Source organism: Otolemur garnettii, unplaced genomic scaffold (assembly GCF_000181295.1).
Source record: "Otolemur garnettii isolate 467f Iridium unplaced genomic scaffold, OtoGar3 scaffold00035, whole genome shotgun sequence".
Classification (NCBI taxonomy): domain Eukaryota; kingdom Metazoa; phylum Chordata; class Mammalia; order Primates; family Galagidae; genus Otolemur; species Otolemur garnettii.
In genome coordinates, this window is record NW_003852430.1 from 6,617,078 (window position 1) to 6,638,483 (window position 21,406).

Below are 21,406 nucleotides of genomic sequence, written 5' to 3' on the forward strand. Positions count from 1 at the left end.
TGAACTGACAACTGAAAAAAGATTTGAGGCTGAGCGCTAACAAAATAGCTTCTCTCAAGCTGTGCCTTCCTTAAATGTTGACGAAGCAAGCAATTTGCCCAACTACAGAAACAAAGTTACACGGGATCTCTCTTTTTTTCTTTTAAGATGTACATGTAACTCAGGATCGTGCTGGCAAACTGGCTCACTGGTTCTCTGTTAAAAGAAAAAAAAAATCCCTGATTCGTAGCATTTTCCAGTTTCTAGGCTGTAAACTGACTCACCAGCGTGCACTTCCAGCTACCAAAGTGCAGCCGCCGACGTCTAGTTGGGGAAAGCTGTGCACATCTGGATCTCCTCAGCTAGTCAGAGCTGGCCCAGCAACACTACCAGCTGATTGAAATTGCTATTGTTTTCAAGTTGAAACGTGTCCCACGGATATGATGGTGACGGTCTATTCTTGAAATAGTCCTAAACAGCATTCATTTGATTTTTCAGCTGTTCTGTGCGACTCAATATGAATTAACTTGTTTTAGATATGTTCAATCACTGCTTCTAAAGAATTATGTAATCATGTTATTTGGGGGGTGTTTTTCCTTGATGACAATCAGGCTTATCTGGGGGGAAGCAGTCACGTAGCACCTGGGGAAAGAAGCAGAGAGGCTGTTGCAGCTACTAAGAGGGGCCGGTAGATAGTAGATCACAGGCTTCTGGAATTGTGACAAACGCTTCTCCCCAAGCTTCATTTTCTGGATCTTACCTGCCCCTTATCTAGTACAAAAATGGATGGCTGTTTTTATTTCTTTTCCATTTGAGACAGTCTCGTTCTGTTGCCAGGGCTAGAGTGCCATGGCCTCAAACCCAGCTCTGGGCAACCTCAATCTCTGCGGTCAAGCAATCCCCTTGCCTCAGATTTGCCAAGACTACAGCATGCACCACCATGCCCAGGTAATATTTCTATTTTTCATACAGACAGGGGGCTCTCTCTTGCTCAGGCTGGTCTTGATCTCATGACCTCAAGCGATCCTCCTGTTACAGGCCTGAACCATCACACCCAGCCAGTGGTTGTTTTTATTATCAAAGCCGTCTCACATTAAAATTGTATGACAGACACATATCCACCCACAACTAAGTATTCTAGACGCCTTTCCCTCTCCCCTTTATCCTGGAAAGCAGAATGTTAATATCAAAACGTTCTGTCATCAGCTCACCACACTCTTTTCTCATTTGTGTTTTGTTTTCATTCTTATTATTTCCCCACATGAAACTGTTTCCAAAAGTATTACAAAATTTCACTGGGAGAATATAAACATCTCACATTTTTTCTACAATAAAAACAAACACTAACAAAAAAAGCCAAAGAAGCTTGGCTTGACTAGTGCTGGGGAGGCATAATGCAGAGCAGGATAAAGATTCTTTTTCCAATTTTTAGGTTAATATGAGGGTACAATCAGATTACATTGTTTGCATTTGTTAGGTGAAGTCCAAGTTGTAGTTGAGCCCTTCAGCCATGGGATGTGCTGTGTACCCTTACGTTGTAACCTTGCCAAACCCCCTACCCTCCCCCTCACTTGAATTTAAATGTGTTTTCTATGGTGTGGGCACGTAGTTGTTCATCTCCATCTCCACCTATAGAAAAGCCTCCCTCTTTTTCTATAGCTGAGCAGTATTCCATGGTTTACATATACCATAGGTCATTGATCCATTCATAGGTTGATGGCCATTTGAGTTAATATTCTTAGTGATCTTTCTGACCATGCCTTTAAAGCTCTATTAACAACCCAAACTAAAACAGTGACAAAACAACCCCATCCTAAAAAAATGTGGTTCAGCAGCAGAGCTTGGGGAAGCTTGGAGGAAGCTCTGAAAGGCCTCCCCCTGCTGGTGGGTGGGTTGGTGACTTCGCTGCTCTCTGTGAAGAAACTAGGGAGAAGAGAGATTTACCAGCCATTCTGGGAGCAAACTTACCATGTTTCCCTGAAAATAAGACACTGGCTTATATTTATTTTTACTCCAGAAGACGCGCTAGGGCTTATTTTCAGGGGATGTCTTATTTTTATTAAGTATAATACAATAATCTACATTTATTCAAATATAGTTAAGTCATCTTCTTCTGGAACTTGACACGGGCAGCCGACCTTGTTGGTGGGGTTAGTGCTAGTGATGCGTGAACTCCTTTCCCCTAGCCATTTGCACATGTGCAATAGGATGCCTGTAACCATGGTTACCGCATGCGCACCTGCACAAGTGCAAACAGCTGGGAGAAAGGAGCTATGGTAGATAAAAGGTATTCCAGTCTTCCTTACCACTCCGTGCCAAAATGCATGGCATGGCTATGCAGATACGCTAGGTCTTATTATCGGGGTAGGGCTTATATTTAACAAATGCATATAAATCCTGCTAGGGCTTATATTTTAGGTTGGTCTTATTTTTGGGAAACATAGTAGAAGGAAAACTCTCCCGCTGTTAAGATGCATGCGACTCTCCTTTGCTTTTCTTTCTTTTCAGTCTTTTTCTTCAAAAGAAAAGGGCAAAAATCTTACTCTTCTAAGCTAAGGATTGTGAAAGTCCTTGCAAGTCCATTGGTTCCAGGTCAAGAAACTAATAAATGAACACCTACAAGCTTCACAGCCAGAACATTGAATCCTTCAAATGGAGATCATTGGAATTTGCCCCCCACACGAGGTGGAATAAATAAAACAAGTAAATCCAGATGTCTCATTCATTCAGAAAACAAATATTTATTATGCATATTCTAGAAATAAATTCCTGTGCTGAAGATCTAAGATTCTAAATTTGAATAAAACATAAATCTTGCCCTTTAGTAATTTGTAGTCTAATCTGTATTTGCCAGCTGTGATTAAATTTCTTAATTATTGACATTAATATAAATCTATAACATATACATGTTCAGAAAAGATTTTAAACTAGATTTTTATGGAGCCATAGCATAGAAATATTAGAAAATATTTGCACATTTCTAAGTATTTATGGTTATAAGTTTCATTACCTATTCAAGAACAATCTAATTTGGAATCCAAAGGCAGTAAAAAGAATCCTTAAAGACAAGATTTTATTTTTAGCTGAAAAAGAAAAAGAAAAAAATGTTTCACTTACCTATCTGACCTTCCATTCAAATCTCTTCTATAAAGTCATCTTTTTAAATCTCAGACTAAATTAACTTTTTTAATCTGCATAATTAGCATGTTAATATCTTTCACATACGTTTTCATCCAGTGCTCGTTATAGTGCATATTGGAATCACCTGTAGAATTTTAAAAGCGCCAGCCCCAGAAACATGCTTCCTTCATCAGTGCAGGTACTGCATTTTGGGGACCAGCACCTGCATTTTGGGGACCATACGTGATGTTGATGTGCACATCCAGTTAAGAATCACTTCTCAGATTACACTGTACGATTTGGCATCTAACAACAGCACACAATTTGTGCCTTTGTATTCTCGTATCCCCAAGTGAATTAAAATCATCTTTTGAGTATGGGCACAATCTTATATTTACTTTTTTTGTCCGCAGCACATAGAACTCAATTCTACACTAGTAAGAATTTCCAAATGTTTTATTTGAAAAAATAATAGGGAATTTACTTTCAGGAACCTCTCTATAATATATCTGTTTTTATTTTCATATTCTTTATATACTGGTGGAACAAATTTGATTATGAGCAAATATTGTTTATTCATCTTTATGTAATATTACTTTCAGACAGGCTTCTAAATTAGAGTAATCCTTAGAGTTTCAGAGATGAATGCTCTCTCTATGTAGAGGAGTTAAACTCACATTCACTAAAACCCAATTCTCTTCTTAGTTGGCGTATGGTAAGAAGAAAAACAAAACAAAATATTGAAAAGCATGTTAAGTGCTGCCAGTATTAAGCCCTTAATGCATAATAGTTGATATAATGTAAGGTGTTAGGGACAAGAATTTTTACATCTGCTTTCTGTGTCTATATCCTGATAATCAGTTACTCCAGACACATCTAGGCATAGAATGGCAGAGTTGAGAGGCCTGAAAGGATTTAATCCACCAATGTTCATTTTTAACCTATGAACCAATTTGATGCTAATAGCTAAAGCAATTTGTACACATTCATGAGGTTCAAATTTTCTGCTTTGCAGAGCTGTTTGAAGGGACCAATCATGACATGGCGAAAGTCCTATGTATGGTGCCTGGCATAAACTAGTCACTCAATAAAACACAGTTACTATCATTTATAGGACACTATTGCTACCCTGAACTAAAACACTACTGAGTTTTAGTTCAGTTCAGTGCTGTTTTCTGCATCTTAAGATGCACTGTCTTTATCAAAATACAGATATAATAGCTAGGAAGAATAATAAATAAGAATTAGCCATAATCTCTGTATTAAGAAAAACAATGTTCATTATATAGACAAGCAAATAGGAAGACAGTATGTACAATGGTCTTCTGACACATATGGATACAGAGTCAGCCTTTGCCTGAATTCAGGTTTGCCCTGTCTGAGATCTGCCACCTGCCACCTGTCATTCTTGTTTCCTCAACTAACATGGGGGCAATAAAATACTTGCCTTACCGGGTTATTGTAATGAATTTATTATACATGAAAGGTATTACAAAGTCTCTGACAAACAGCGAACTTCTAAAAAGATTAATAATTACCATTATTATTAACATTTTATTATTATTTACAGATAAATTTACCATACTTTTCTTCCATACTAGGACACACCTGAGAGGGACAGGTAGTAATAGTGATAAGTACGCTGGAAAAACAGGTGTAAACCAGTACACCTGGTCATTCTACAATATATTTTCTAGCTTAGAGCAAATTCCCAAGTTAGTGTTACATTGTGCAGGAGAATTTACATGGCACTCTTTGGAAAGAGTTTGAAAAGATGTTTTTATGGGTCAGATTAAAATGGATACAAAAGCTAGGTGCTGTTTCTTTCCAAACTCTTCTGAGAATAAAACAGAAGGAGGCATGATGTTTCTATAGTATTTATAACTTGTCTCAATTCTTTCCTAAGGTCTTTTTTGGAAATGTACTTTCATTAATTTTTAAAAAATTATGTTTAAGAAGAAATTTCTGAAATATCTTACACAACTTTCTCTCCTTAAACAAATAGATACACTATAATTTATGCTCTCTAAATAAATTCTTTTTATATACAAGGATGTATAATTAAGAAAACAGAAATATCTCTTCTGAATCATTGATATCACTGATCACCCAGTCATGGATACATTTATTTCTCCTCTCGTTTGAGAACAAATTAGAATTTCAGGAAGGAACAAGTAATCATGGTCCTATTCTATTGGGTTTCTGCTCTGTTCCATCCCATTTCATTCTACAAACATTTATTCGAAGCCCCTATGAATTGGCCCTTTCCAATAAAATTGAACTTTCTCTCTGAGACAAAAAGGTGATACTTGGAAAGGTGACTATAGTAACTGTTTAGACAACGCTCTATAAGGAACCATCATGTCCACTGGACAACAATTCTTCGCCACAGGACTTTGTGTCTCTCACAGTCCTTATTATCAGGAATAATGTGACCATTTATCACCTTATCCCACAAAAATATATTTCCTTATTGGTTGATTTTTACTTGGATTTTCATTCTGTCCCACAGGAATTCAGAGTCTCAAATTCTGGTGATATAAAGCATATAAAAATCACGTGCATAGGAGAATCAATGTATTACGGCTATGCTATTACAATATAGAATAAAACCAAGACTTTTCCACTTATTTCCCACTAATTTAATGTCCCACTTAACTTCCATCTGAAGCAAAGAGCTGCTTTATCCATTTAAACACGTCTGTTCAAGCCCACAGTGAAGCTTTCCGTGCCTTGGAAGCAGAGCTCATAAACGAAATCACAAATGGATGAAGGGACTTACCTCCAGGGTTAAAGTCATTGAATCTCCAAACAGCCAGTGCGAGGTTTATTCCAGCTTTTGGTTTTTGCATCATACATCTTCACCCATGGTCTCAGATGAGCAGAACCACTTTAAAGCATAAGGCAAGGCAGGCATCTATAAGGCATTCTCACACAGTACATCAGTCCACGGCACATTTAATACAACAGTAGCAGTTGTCAAACACACTCAAAACAAAATAAATAATCCTCCCCACTTTTTTTTTTATATATTTAAGTGCTTTTTATACTCTGTGTTTTAGAAAAACAATTTAACTTTAAGCAGCATTCTAGCTATGATCAGTCTCTCCCGAGGAAGTTTTTTATGAGATTGAATACACATAATGACAGACATCAGTCACTGTCATTAACGTAAAGCTCGAGGAACACCAGAATATTTATCGGCAGTTAAGACACAGCAGTAAAAATATGACTTCCTGTGATGTGGGCCGGCTTCTGACTCCAGCTGAGGACGACTTTGTGAAGTGAAACTCGTCCAAGTCTAGCATTAGTGTATTTAATGGTATGTGCCTCAAAAGACCTAATTGTTCTCTACCACAGGGTACGCAGCTCAACGTCCCCATCAATCAAAAACAAACAGTTATACTGCTTAATGGCTCTTCCATTAATGTTTATGTGCTACTTTTACATCCTGAATCATTCGATGAATAAACTTTAAGAAGACACTTGAGAACCAAGTTTAACGGAACCTTAAAAACTATTAAAAATTCCCAGGATTCTTACAGCATCTCACATTTCTCAATATTCAGAAATCTACATTCCTATAAGAATGAAAGAAAAATCAAAAGTTTGGAAGGCAATGATCCATGTAGTTTAAACCTTGCTACCTTGAAATTGAAAATCAAAATAGGGTTAGAATGGAAATAACAGAGTCTGACTAACTCAAAAGAGAAACTTATTTCATCGTATCAGAAAAGCTCAGCTTTTGTAACTTGTAATGTCTATCAATCGTTCCACTTTTCCTGTAATAAGACTTAACACTTTTAAAGTACAAACTGATTGGATGTATTAATTTAACATCTGTCTTTTGGTAGAAGTTCTGTAAAATTACTGAAAATATAATTTCACTGGAAATTGCCATTTTATGAGAAAAATGATATCTGTCTTTGGTAGTTGTTTGGATATAGTAGTGTTATAGTCATCCCCTGTTATTCATTCTAATATAAAAGTACTGATGTTTCCAACACGAGGGCTCTGAGTTAATAAAATTCTTTATCATCCCAAATTACTGGGGTATCATTAGCCACAGGAAAAAGGAAAAAAAAAAAGCAATGAGAACCAAGGAATAGAGAGCACACATTTCCTTTTGGAAACCAAGAATACTTTCACACCAGGCACAGCATTTGTAAATGCTGATATATATGTATTGTAACAGAACTGTAGCCGTCCTTGTCCTGTCCTGTGGTTTAACATATCGACATGAACTTCATAAACACAGACAAATGAGACGCAAGTGTACGAGATGTCAAATGTTCTTGACAACTTCCCACTAAGAACACAACTGAGAAATGACAAACTTATCATCCACCTGGTTGGGGGAAGTTTAAAACTGCTTTTGATTATGAGACAATGAGTCTTTCATTTTTTAGTTTACTTTGTATTTCTCAAACCTTATTTCCTTGAAACATATATAGTTAAATTGAGTTGAATTTGATTAGCTTAGAACTACAGTCTTATTATTTGTAATAAATAATGATGGTTCCGCATTTAGATATATTTTAGGTGAGCAATTGACTTCTAATTTTTAAACCCATATTTGATACTCAAATAAGGTTTATTTGTAATTTAAGTTAATAGGTTTTTTCTAATTTTACATAATGTTAGCTAATAATTGAAATTCTAATTCCTGTGTAGTCTATTTTTGAGGGTACTGAACAAATAACCCAAGATATACAAATTTAAATATGTTCAGTGGGTCTTTCATGGATAAATTGATTATGAATGAAATAATAAATCCTCAATTTTACTTCCAATTAAGAATCATTATAGTATGTTTCCCGTTATTACATAGTTTATTTTCATATGTCAGAAATTAAAGTAAAAAAATATTTAGGAAATAGAATATTTGGAATAAGCCTTGAGCATGATTATGTGAAGATATAAATCATTAGTGTTAAATATTGCCATACTGTTGGGAAATATTTAAATGTTTTATGTTACAGAGTTTTTTTCTATTAACGCCAACGTACAAGTATGTTTTGAAATGTAAGAGAAATTTCATTACTATGGAAAGGCAAAGTGGAAGAGAGAATTAACAAGTTGGCTCATTTTGATAAATGTTCTATTTTGGATAGATGATCAGCTCAGTAGATAAGACTTATTTCTAAATGTTACTGTTAAAATGCAAATTTCCAAATCTTTCGAATCATTAAAATTAGAGACAAGTATATGATAAGAAAAAATAGTAAATTTACACAAATAATGTTCCATTGTAAAGTCTGAAAGAACAATCTTATTTATTTACTTAAGTTCTGGTAAAATGTGAATATCCTTGGGAGAAACAAGTATATCCAGCATTAAAGATAGCACGTAAGTAATATTCTGTGTAATATAACACTATAACAATGATTTGTTTTGTTTTTATTTTTACTCGTGAAGATTATTCAATAGATTATTTGTTAATCTAGTAATTTGATTTTAAAATTCATCAACAAATTAATAAACTGTTCCCAGTCTGAAAATTTCTATTCTAAAAGTAGAAATTTCTTATTTGTTTGTGCATTAAAGGCAATTAAAAATAAATCAAATAACTGCTATGCTTAGGAACAAATGTCTGTAAGTTGATTAATTACATTTTGATGTTGTCACAGTCTTGTTAAAAACAAAACTATTAGTTCCATGTACAAATGACTTGAGAAGTGAAATATGTGTATTTCCTCTGATTCCTAAGTCTATAAAATTGGCTTAGTGCCACTGCTATATGTTAATATGATTACCTATGGTTATCCTGAGAAATAACGTCTATTTCTACTGCAATAAAATAAAGTCTAAACTAGAAAATAAATTAGAGAAAGCATTTATAATATATCCTCACATTCTAAAAACCAATCCAGCCTTACAAGAGAATAAAATAATGTCTAATTATTATCATTATTAAATATTTTATCTTTCTAAATACATACTCTAGAAACACTTTGTAGCACGTTACTGTTTTCTTCTTCTTATTACCATTATTTTGCTGTGGATGTTGTAGACACAATTAAAGTCATCACTTATTTATAACCTATTTCTAAATAGGATTATTTCTAAATCCTTCCTTCTCCTACACTGGAAAGTAGGGACTGGTGGTGGGGATCATCTCATCCTCAATCCTCAAATATATACAATTTGCAACTTAGGCATCACCTTTTCTCACTACAGAAGTATATTTCCCGATCTTAGCAATTACCCCAGGCTCTGAATCCTATAACACAGTGGAGCTATCTGACCCTGGCAGTAAATTCAGGAACTGAATTTAGGAGCAAAGGTTGATGTGGAACCTGAGTCAGTCTAAGACTCTCATGTGTTAGTTTTACATTGGAAAAGGAGTTAATATATTTTCTGCACCGAGTAATGCAACAGGTTAATTGTAAGACAGCAAAATCTCTGTTGATTTGTAATATATTGCTTCAACAGTGTGTTTGTGACAAGTAGGTATTTCCGGGTCCATGCAATGCACTTCAGCAATAAAGGTGGACAGAGATACATCGGAAAACAACAAATCTCCCACATAGCTACACTCCTATGGAAGAAGCCCAAGTCTCTGAACTGCTGGATGAAATTGTATAGTAAGTTAAATTAAGATCAACTGATGACCTGTTTAATTTAGATCCAAACCTTGTGGGATCATTTCCTTAAAAGACGAATGATTTATGTCTTATAATCTATTAACATAATAACACCCAAAGCTTATTCCAAATAGTCTATTTCCTAAAATTTTCTTGGTTGAACATTAGAAAATTGCTGTGGACTTTATGGCTCTTACCATCCCAACCAAAATTAGACATTTAAATCCACAAAACATTAAAAAATTTCGATTATTCAACAGAAAGATCCTTTTTATTTTTTTAAGATGAAAGGACTACTATAAGTAGAAAACTGTAGAATACTAATGGCCAAAGTGATGCTAATTTTTATCTAGTAATAGGAAGAGAGCCTAACTCGTCTCTTTTGAACTTCTTGTAATCATAGTTGATAAAGAAATGAAATATACAGTAGATCCTCCACAATTGACCACCTCCTAAAGTTGACCAAATTTTCATAGACCAGATGTGAACCACTTGTACCTATCAGTGCAATAGGCCTAGTTCTTATGTTGACCACTTCCCTATGTTGACCAGTTTATTATAGTCTTTTGGGTATTCAAACTCACAGAAGCTTCTACTAAACTTTAAATCTCAATTAGAATGTTTTCATTTATTTCTTACTTAGTGTTTAATGCTTTTAGTTTAATTTCAATTCCATTCTTTCCCAACTAAAATCATGACAAAAATTATTAATTTAGATTTTATAAGTTCACCATTATATAATCATTACTTTCTTGATTTGAAGTAATTTCATATGCTGCTGACACTAATATGTTGTTTTTTTAAGTATTAAATTTTATGGCATGACTGTTAGTAAGCATGCAAAATTCAGTTACAGTAGAACCTCTGTAAGTTAACCACCCAAGGGACTGTAACAAACTGGTCAACATATGGAGGTGGTCAACGTAAGGAACGAGGCCTTGACACATACTTGTGGGACATGTGCAGTCTATGAAAATTAGGTCAACTTAAGGAGGTGGTCAGTGTACAGAGTTGAGAGATTCTCCAACTGTGGAGGTTCTACTGTACTAGTGTCATGAGTAAATGATTATATTTAGAGAAAAAGGTCAAGACTTTTAGTTAGCTCAAAATGTGCTTATAAGTAGATATTTAATAATTACTGTGCATGAAGGTTGTTCTTTTTCATATAACCTTGATTGTTGTCTGGTTTCATCATTAAACACTATCATTTATACAAATGAGAAGGTTAATTTTCTTGGAGAGGATATTATTTCAGCCCAAATCCCATGTGATTTTTGGATGAATCTCTCAATATGTAAATTTGTTTATTTATCTTTCAAATAAGAATAAAAATTTCCCTGTTTTCTTCATATAGCTACTGTGATAATATATATAAATATAATGAAATAAGGGTAATAATAATCTTAAAGGTTTTAAAAAGTTTTCAAGCCATAAATTTATGCATATTTATGTATGTATATGCAATATCATACAGAATATTAGCTTTTTACATACAAATAAATATAATCTGCATAAATCATAAACAATACATAAGAAATATTGTAAGTCCAGAAAAAGATGGAAGCATGTTAGTAGGTATTTATGCACTAAGTTACATTTGATAAATAATGCCTCCCATCAACCTGGACTAATATACTATTAATACTTAAGATAAAAAGCATTAAGCTGTTTCCTTAGATGGCTCTAAAGTTTGCATTAGAAAAGTAAAGGTTGGCAACTGCTGCTGGGTGAATTGGCTGGTGACTTGTTAGAAGACTGAAACTGGACCCACACCTTTCTCCACTAACAAAAATTGACTCACTGGTTAAAGGACTTAAACTTAAGACATGAAACTACAAAAATTCTTGGAAAGAGTACAGGGGAAACACTTGAAGAAATTGGCCTGGGAGAATATTTGATGAGGAGGACCCCCCAGGCAATTGAAGCAACATGAAAAATACATTACTGGGGTCTCATCAAACTAAAATCTTCTGTACTGCCAAGAACACAGTAAGTAAAGCAAGTAGACAGCCCTCAGAATGGGAGAGTATTTTTGCAGGTTATATTCGTGACAAAGGTCTAATAACCAGGATCCACAGAGAACTCAAACTTATTAATAAGAAAAGAATAAGTGATTCCCATTTCATTGTGGGCAGGAGACATGAACAGAAGCTTCTCTGAAGAAGACCAAGCACATGGTCTACAGACACATGAAAAAATGCTCATCATCTTTAATCATCAGAGGAATGCAAATCAAAACCACTTTGAGATACCATCTAACTCCAGTAAGAGTAGCCCACATTACAAAATCCCAACACTACAGACATTGGTGTGGAAAAGGGAACACTTCTGCACTGCTGGTGGGAATGCAAGCTAGTACGTTCCTTTTGGAAAGAAGTTTGGAGAACACTCAGGGATCTAAAAGTAGACCTGCCATTTGATCCTGCAATTACTCTACTAGGTGTGTATATCCAAAGGACCAAAAATCAATTGGCAACAAAAATATAAGCACCAGATTGTTCACTGCAGCTCAATTCATAATTGCCAAGTCTTGAAAGAAGCCCAAGTGCCCATTGGCCCATGAATGGATCAATCATTGTAGTAAATGTACACCATGGAATATTATGCAGCGTTAAAAAAAGATGGTGACTTCACCTCTTTTTTCTTTACATGGATGGAACTAGAAAATATTCTTCTTAGTAAAGTATATCAGGAATGGAAAAAAGAATCCAATGTACTCAATACTACTATAAAGCCAATTTATAACCACTCATGCTTTTGTATGAGAGATGAATCACAAATATAGCCCAGGATGAAGAAGGGAAGGGGAGGAGGATGGGAAGGGAGAGGGGGGTGGTTGGATAGAGGGGTGGTTAATGGTGAGACCACACCTATGGAGCATATTGCAAGGGTACAAGTCAAATCTATCAAGTATTGAACACAAATGTCTTAACATTGTGATTAAGTAAATGAGGTGAAAGCTATGTTAATTAGTAGGATGCTAAGCACTCCAATTTTTACAAATAATCAGCACACTGAATCTCACAAAGGCATAAAGGCATTCATGATCTATGTATATCTGACTTAATGAAAAAAAAAAAAAAAAGAAAAGTAAAGCCTGGCTATTCTTTCCCAAAAATATTTCTTGGCTATTTTTAAAGTAAGATGCTGCACTCCATGCAATTTTTCCTTATGTGACAATTAGACACGCATTTAGCTCAACAGACAATTTGGTACCCACTGAATACTTTTTAGCTGGAAATTGTCACAAGGTCACTTTCTTTGAACCTACTTCATTTAGTCTTAGGATCATCATTACTGTCATTTGCAAGGTGAAGTGTTTTCTTGGATGATCTGATAAATTGGTAGAATTAATGATGGAAAATTATGTGAATTCAGTAAATCACTTGATTATTACTTAAAAGATGCAAACACCTCAGAGTTAACTCCTGAGAAAATTAATTAGGAAATTTGTTGATAGTCTTCTCTCACTTCTGAGAAATCAAATCAACTCATTACTTTTACTAATCAGTAATTAATCTTTTAAAATATTCTATGTTAGAGATTTTGTAATAATCTAAATACAACAAATAAACACTAGGTTCTTATTGAGAATGTTATAGAGTTTATGCTTTCAACAGGGTATATTTTTTACTTACGATATAGAATATACCAAATTATGTGGCTGTTAAAATTTATCTCTCATACATCATAATTATAAAGCACTGTAGTAAAATTACTTTGTCACACCTTTGGTGTTTAAGAATTCAGTACTCCTATTTTTTAATATCACTGAGTAATTCTAAAGATACGTGATATGTAGTGTTTATAATTTTCTAAAAGTGTAAATTTGAATTAACATACCTGCTTCTGAGAGGCAGGTGCAAATTTTCCTTCTCTGCCTAACACTAGACACAGAAATTTTCTGGCGTGGTTTAAAGAATATCTATAGGTGAAAATGAAGGTAAGGTGCAAAGATCCTTAGATCTGAGACAGACAGCAGAAATTCCAAACATATTCAATAGTGAAAATGTTTTGTGTAAGAGAAAGTATATTTTCAATTTCTTAAGTTACTGGCTTGTAGAATAAATGGCACATGATGGAGATTTATGAAACTTTTTAGAAGATCTTAGGACATTCTGTCCCTTGACGGATGCAAGAGGTCATCTATCCTTTGTGTTTCTTTCCTCTGAGCCCTTCCAATGGAGAGTTGTCAATATCCTTGTAGCTACATTCCTTTCCAAATCTATTTTCCTTTATTCTCATGTTCACCTTCATTTAATATGTTACTATTAAGTATGATAAAGCATAGAACATATGTCAATAGTGGGTATCACACAAGTGATAAACACCGACCACAGTACTTGAAGGTAGTGAGCCCTCCATTACTGCAAATGCCTTTTCCTTCACGTTATTTTATTACTGAAACAACTGTACAAATTGTTGTTAATCTCACTTTCCATGTCAAAAATATCTATGCCACATTATAAGATTCTCGTGTATAGACATATCTTACAATATCTGTTAATGAAGACATCCAATCTGTATCTGTTTATGGACATGATGAGTATATTTCCAACTGTGTTCTAATGTTAACTGAATATTTTAGTAGAGAATATTGGTAAAATGTTTAACCCGTGGATTAATTTGTATGATATAAATATTTTTATAGATTAAACTTGTCTTTATACATTTGATACAGACCACGAAGGTATTTTAAAGCCAAAATTTTTAGCCAAGGGAAAATAACTACATTTATATTATAAATATATAATTATGTTATTATAAATATAAATTTATGTTAACTAAATTTGAGGAGGATATCCACATATATACCTGTATGAGTTTACTTTACATATTTCACAATTCTATAAATAGTGCCATTATTAGTACCATTTTATGTATTAGAAAATTGAAGCTTGAAAAGTTAAACTTGACTCACACTCAAGACTCTGTGTTATTGACTAATTTCATAGTGTAATAATACAACTTTAATCCTCCCCACGCAAGGTAAACTTATGGAAGTGGGTAGTAGCTTATTTTTCACAAACAAAATTCAGCACTATTGTGAAAACTAAAATTGCATATATTAATACACCAGAATCCCATTTCAAATAAATCAGTGGTTCTCAACCTGTGGGTCGTGACCCACAGGAACTGTATTAAAGGGCTGCGGCATTAGGAAGGTTGAGAACCACTGAAATCAATAAATAAATAACAAATAGCTGAAAAATGGAAAAGGAAATAAAGAAAAGGAAGACAAAGGAATTAAAAAGAACTATAAACCAATCTATTAACAGTCATCTCTAAGGAACAGGATTATAGGTGCTTTATTTTTACTTTACATACTTACACTATATGCTGTATTTTCTTTTTTTACTCTGAACATGGATTACTTCTGTAGTCATAAACAGACGATGCCCTCAAAACAGAGGGTCTCAAGAAAAAAAAAATAACTAATTCACAGTCACTTCTGCCATATTCTAAAATAATCATTCTTTGTACCTGAATGATTTACTCACTAAAAATGAAAAAATTGTATTTAAGAAGTCAAACCAATTTGTGCTTGCTGAAAGGTTGTCAGAGATAACAGGATTCCAGAGAAGTTTCTCTGATGCAGTGTGATGTTACTCATTGTAAAAATTATTGTCTTATAACTAAGCATAAAGCAGCATAATTAATATTATTTCCAAATTACAGATCAATAAATTAATTTATATTCTTAAATATATAACAGAAAATTTGAAAGAAACCATTTAAAAATTCAATTTTAATTCCATTATGAAGAATATCTTAAGGCAATATGCAAATACATTCCATAAATATCTTCCCTGTTTAAAGGCATTTAAAACTACCTTCATTCCAGTCACACGTTTTATGGGCTGGTCTTTAATAAATCTCACCTATGAGCTTATTTATTTCTAATTTTAAAGTTTACATTTTGAAATGATTAGGGAAGTTAGACTAATTGGAGATATTTGCTCATCTATAAGCAATCCCTTATCCAGGGGTCCTCAAATATTTTAAACAGGGGGCCAGTTCACTGTCCCTCAGACTGTTGGAGGGCCAGATTGCAGGCCCTGGGACGAGTCGGCTGCTAAGCAGGACAGGTAGCGGCAGCAAAAACACCTGGTAGGTCAGATAAATGTCCTAGGTGGGCTGCATGTGGCCCACAGGCCATAGTTTGAGGACACCTGCATACTTTACAGATAAGAAATTAAGAGTATCTGAACATTAGATTATCTATTAATATTTTTATTTTTCTGTTTTCGTTAAATGTGTTTTCCTTTCATACTTTTTGGTTTATAAGGGACATGCACTGGTTTTATCATGAACCCAATAAACATTTCTCAATGTCGGGACTCTGTTGAAGAGATTAGACAATTCTCCCTCCTCAGGGCTTTTCACCTCCCCGTGTGGTGCTGGGAAAATGACACAACTCTCCGAAGAGAAAAGTCTGAAGGTATCAGAGAAGTTGAAAACGTCATGTCAAAAGAAAAGGCAGGCTATGAGTTTAGATGATATAAAAATATGGCGTATCTGTGTGCCGGTGGGCAGAGAATGAGATAGAGAAGGGGGAACATTTTCCTACTGACAGAAGTAATTCTGGGAAATCTTAAGGTTATAGGAACCTGTGTCTGGTGGTGCCACTTGCCTCCAGACAGGTTCTAAAAACAGGATCCAAGCGTCTCCAAATTTCTTTTAGAAATAGATCATTCACTATACCCCACTGTGAAATATGAAATATGGTGGAAAAAAACTTAAACAAAATTAGTGTTCAGTAACTAATCTTACCAATTTAAAGCAGTTCGTTCTGTTTTTTATTTAATAAAGAAAGATAAACCATCTGGTTAAGACATCTAGTGGTATATGAATCAGAAAACTTCCTCTCCCGTTCTCTCAATTCCTCTCATAAGAAAGTGTAATACTGGGATGTCAAACAGCATATCAAGTAGATGGACCTCCCTGTATATATACTGTAAATAAACTTTCAAGTACCAATTAATCTATTCAGCATAAAGAGACTTAGAATTTAATCTTCATGATGGATTTGGAAGACTGGTGTCTTGGTCACCAGGAACAGCTATTTTATTGTTAACTCAGATATGTAATAGGAAACCAGAATGTCCAGACAAATATTACACAGTATATTGGCAACATAAAATATCTTTAAAAATATTTAACACTGAACTGTATCTTCACTTATGTTCTTAACACAGGACTGCATGGTTTATAAAAAGATTTATCTGGTTTGAAATTGACCCTATTCTTTAAAGCAGAGTTCTGATCTATAGACTGAAGAATGAAAGCTTGAAATTGCTTTCATGCTTATTTAATCATGTGAGTGTATTTTTTAGATGTCAAAAGGGAATTTAGATTATAAATGAATTCATTTGTTCTACCAGTAACTGTGGTCATGCTTTGGGACAAAGTGTGGAAAACTTTGATCTACATTTGTATAATGTAATCAAAATGATTAATTTGGGGAAAGATCAAAGTAAAGATGTACTTCAAGTTAAAATATTTTATCAATCTTTTTATAAGTTAATATTCATCTTGTGACAGAACAGAAATCATGTTAAGGCTATCTAAGATTTTTGATTCTCTTTTTAATCAAATTTATTCAAAGATGGGAATTTCCAAAGCATTTTGGAAAATATGTGAGTTATTAGACTTTGTTTTAGAGATAGACTTTGCTGCATATTAACAGTGTAACATTATTTCCTCTTCTGTAAAATGAAATTAATTATACTGCTTTTGCATACTTATTAAAAGGATTGCAGATGGTTCATGAACATTTTTAGGTGAAAATTCTAGTACCTTGATTATTTTGTATCCGCAAAAACACAGGATTCCACTATTATTATTGTCATTGTTAGTAATGCTGAGCCTCAGATCAATCATAAATCATGTAATTAATTTTATAAACTATTGTGCAATTGGACATTTTAAATCATTTGCCATAAGATTTTTTTTTTTGGTTCAGTAAAAATTATACCTTCCCATGGATGTTATAAGCATTGCAAATGGACAAGTTTTTAGTATAGATTCCTTGATACTAAAACTAGATACTCAGCCAGCTCAGATTATTCATCCCTATTCTCTATTCCCTTTAGAAACAAAACAAAATAAGCCCACACCATCTACTACATGAAGCCAGAGAACTAGCAATAGAGAGATACTGCTACAGTCAAAGAGTTACATATTTGTAACATATTTTCAAGGTGCATGCAGTAATTTAGTACATTCATATAATTTGTAAAAGTCCGTGTAACCAGGATATCTATTATCTTAAATATTTGTCTTTTCTTTTCGTCAGAAACACTTGAGTTATTCTTTTCCCGCTATTTTAAAAGGCATAATAGATTATTGTAAACTACAGTCATCCTATAGATGTATCAGACACTACGGTTTATTTCTTCTAAGCATATATTTGTATCCATTAATCAACTTTAACGAGTTACACTTCTTATTGGAAAAATAATAGCAAGTGTGAAGACTTTCTTACTTATCAGTTTAATCATTCGTATTTGAAATGCTTTGTTTAGAGCCCACACTAGCTAACTTTGGTGTTTTAGTGAGTTCCCAGTTGTAGGATCGTCTGTGTACCAAAGGTCACGGTAATATCTGAAAATATGTGTGGAGCACGCATAGAGATAACTTCAAAATGCACTTAGATAAACTGCACTGTCATGTAGACCCTTAATTTGCCATGCAAGTTTGTATCACTTGCAGGAGGTCAGCAACGGACACAGGACCCGTGGGCCGGCTGGGAGGCTGTTACTGTGACCCACGTGGAACCCGCATTGTTTCCTGATTCTGACAGTAGAAGGCGTCTTCTACCACCAAGAGGCCACTAATATAAGGAAATTATCATTCTCTGTTGCTGAAACTAGAATATATTCATTTTTGATTATTTTAAGAGACAGGCAGGTTATGGCTTGCCTGTAAATAACTTTGCTATGTATTATATAATTAACTGATTTCAAACTCAAGTCTCCATTCTGCTAGTTGGACAAAAGTAATCTCAGCCGATGCAAATTAATTTTGGTCAAGAATTCCTCTGTCAACACCGAAGCGTCAGCCCCCTGTTTATTTTTAGCCCCTGTCTTTTTCCTGGGTTGAATCTAGGACCCAGAGGTGGCAGTGGCAGGGAAGGGCTGGTCTTCTTACCTTTCCGTGTTGTCAAGTCTGCTGATTCGACGTGCATCCAGGCTGGCATTGGTGGACACAGGAAGTACTGCGGCCTCCTTACCTTCCTGTGGAGTGATCCTGCGTGTGTTTCTCTCTGCCATATTGCTTTATTCTTGCCAATGTGGGAAACATTCTCTAGCCACTTCTGGAGGACTGTGACTGGCACACACTGGTGTGGGGAACTCTGAGGTTTGCTGCCTCCCAGGCTCCATTGAGATAAAAGGTCCTCCTCGTGTTCCAAACCTATCCACACGGTGTATGGAACCCACATCCAAGGCCACACTAATATCTTAGCTATCGTTGGCTCTTGAGCGCTCTTCTCAATCCAGACAACCTTTATCTTCTAGATCATGCAGGCAGGTAGATGCGAGTCTTTTAAATCTACTGTTTAACACTTACAATTTATGATCAAAGTCCACCATTCTCACGTCACTCAAAAATGCAGGCTTTTGTCTCGAAATCCCCTTTCTTGCAAACACTGTTTTGGGGGCTGAAAAACAATGTTCTCTTCTCTTGTTCAGCGCTGGTGTTTCTTCGGTGCTGACCCTGCTTGAGTTAGTGCCTGCAAAGATCTAGGCTGAATGGTGAGAGAGTCACAGGGTTATAAAACCAGAGCAGTGAACCAAACATCGTGGGGATGACGGTAGCCCCACAGTTCCAACCTGAGGCTGGGTCTGGGTCTGTGTCCCCTGCTTTGTCAGATCAAGCCCACGGTTTGAAAAGGATGAAGGAGAGTGGTGAACAGGAAATCTGGATTTGAGATTTGCTCTCCCCTTTGCTTTATCAAAGTAGTAACATTTTTTAATTGTCAAATTAGATAAGGAATGTTTCAGATAGATACAATTTCAGAATTTCTCTCATTTTTGAACTTGATTCCACAGATAAAGGAATTTTAATTGAAGCACACACATCATTGTTAAATAATTATTTTAGTGCTTTGAATTGTATTTCTGAAGAGGAGGCAGATAAAATAGTAATTATAAAATTGACTGGATGTGAGGTTTACTTTGGTTTCATTGAATAGTTTCCGTAGGAATAACTCTCCTTCCTGCCTTCAAACCGAGGGCGGCTTCTTCCTGCTTTTCCTGGTAAAACCTGAGCCATTCAACACAGTACTTAGTTCAGAACCTGAATCTGACTTGAACTGGCATTTCCAGGCTTTGCTCTTGCTCTAAGCCTTCCCAGATCTGGCCCTGGGGCCCTCTGAGCTTTTGTTTTCCTCTTACTTATTGAATTTTTTAGCTTTGTGAATTGAGACAGCCTGTTCCTTTCACCAGGAGGTGCTCTGTTCCTTTCATCCCCGTCCACCTGCAGTCCACCTCCTGGCTTCTGCAGTCTCTGACACTGCCGTCCGTCATCGTAAAGACTCTCCAGGCTCCCTCATCCTTCCCCTATGGTGCTTCTTTAAAACTAACCTGTATTATGGATATTTGTGTAGCAAAAACAGGGCCAAAACCAGAAAGAGAAAGCTTGGCGCTTTCCCCCTGCTTCACGCATTGCACCAGGTCATTTCAACTCTCTGAGCAGCCGCTCAGCCTGTGGATTTCACAGCTGTCCTTGCACTGTTCTCAGTCTGAAGTTTGCTGGCTAAAGTTTCGACTCCTCGCGAACCCACATCAAGTCTCAATGTCCCATAGTGGTTTTACTCCGCAGCTATTTGCTAAATCAAATAGAAGGGCAGATGAGAAACAAAATATTTATTGATCACACCAGTGGGCTAACTGGGGGAAATAATGACAGTGTTCATTTAGGTTATTTGAGTCTCATTGACAGACCTGGCAGCAGAATAGACACAAACTAGCTTTCCCTTCCCTTTCTCTTAGCCAGTGACTGTGAGAGCTCCTTATATGTGTAGAGTAAGTTTTAATACTCTTTCTTTGTACAGTTTACAAGAGGTAGTGTATAGTAGTTCATAGCAAAGAAAAGAGCTGAAGATTAACTGCGAATTCACATTTCATTTGAGAAGCTTCCAACTAAACCAAGAAAAGCTCACCAGGTAAATACCACATCCTACCACTTTATTCAAAGAAGGCAAAAATAGCTCAGTTCCTTGACAACAATCTAAGCCTTTTTGGTCGTTCAACAAATGGCTTAGGAGCTTCTGCTCACTGCTCTGGCTTTATGTTTTATCATATGTTCATGTGGATGAAAGTTATTTCAAAGAAGACCAAAAATAATAATAATAATAATAATAAGCTTACCTCTATCCTTAGCTCATCACATCTGCTATTCAATAAGTATTCTTTGCCTGTGGGCACCTGAAATAGTGAGAAAGAATAGAACAAAGAAAATTAAATATAACTCCACAGCATTTTGTCTAAGGCAAATATTTACAATTTTAACTGAGGACAGACACACACTTCATCAAACTATTAGCATGCAACTCCAGCTGCAAAACTGAACAGCAATATGCCTACGCTGGTTAGCAGCAAAAAAGTAAACCAATCACATCGACAAAAAGCCACCATAAACAAAAAAACTGTATTTAAAAGATTAACAGTTTCGGCATTCATCCCTACCATCAAGTCTTTCGCTTTTTGTTTGTT